Genomic DNA, 1,154 nt, shown 5'->3' on the forward strand with positions numbered 1-1,154 from the left:
GATAGCCTATCCAAACTGATGCAGTGACACACAATGTACAATTTACCCCTTGCACATGCTGAATAGAACATAGAATATTTGTTCCATCTGGAGTCAGCTGAGGTCACTGGGGGGTTCATGTTCTATGGCCTTCTATCTGGGTCACAGGCAGGGAACAGGTGTTCTTATGGGAGTCATTGGAACACAACTCAAGTTATTTTTGGATTTTTTAGAAGTAGAGCCGTGTTCTATTGGGTCACCTGAGGTCATATGCGGGTGATTATTCATTTTGTTTAATGTATGGATTGGGATGAATAAATACCCGATTTTGACTCTATTTGTGACATTACGGCGACATAAGGAATGTGGAATGGAGCCTTGTGATTGGTCAACGTCACCCGGCTATATGATAATGTACTTTAATTACTGTATCTGTCAACAATGATTATTCGGCAATCAGTCATATTTTCCAACTGTCACAGCCTGTCTTGTTCCAATGAATACACATCTGTTGTTCTTGATCATATCTATGGTAACACCACCAATGTTATTTGGGGGATGTAATAGCTGTAGATTGACTGTTCTTTTGTGTATGGTGGGTGTGGTGGTCTCAGTTCAGAACAATTGTGTTTTTATACTGTATCTGTTGTACTTTCACGTTAACATCTGACGGTGTCGACAAACCGGTACCAGAAGTGTGTGCTGTGCGTGTTGCGTCGATCACACATCATTGATATACTGCATTCCATCAACGTTACCCGGCTTTTAAGTTTGTGTGTTTCCTCTATATTTTCATAATATTCTAACAAAGTCTTACTTTTATTAGATATCTTTTTGTTTTATTATAGATACATGCAGACATCCAGTGACTAATGATCTCCAAAAGATCCTTCGATGACAAGATAGTATCCATATTTGACCAAAGTGTCCGTTAGCCCCGTTGGATACAATGGTCAAAGCCAGCCTCCTTCGCAGATTTCTGATGCGGCGATGTTGATTTGTTTTCGAGGAGGGACGCCAGTTATATATGCCTAGGGGACGGTTTTGCCGCCGAGGGACTTTTCCGGGGAAAGACTAATTTCCCCGCACAAGAATCGTCTCTCCCCGGCAAAGTCCCTCGGCAGCTCGGCGGCAAAAGCGTCGCATAAGAAGTCTACAAAGGAGGCCAGGTCAAT

The sequence above is a fragment of the Branchiostoma belcheri genome, unplaced genomic scaffold (assembly GCF_001625305.1).
Source record: "Branchiostoma belcheri isolate BF01 breed outbred unplaced genomic scaffold, Haploidv18h27 scaffold64, whole genome shotgun sequence".
Lineage (NCBI taxonomy): Eukaryota > Metazoa > Chordata > Leptocardii > Amphioxiformes > Branchiostomatidae > Branchiostoma > Branchiostoma belcheri.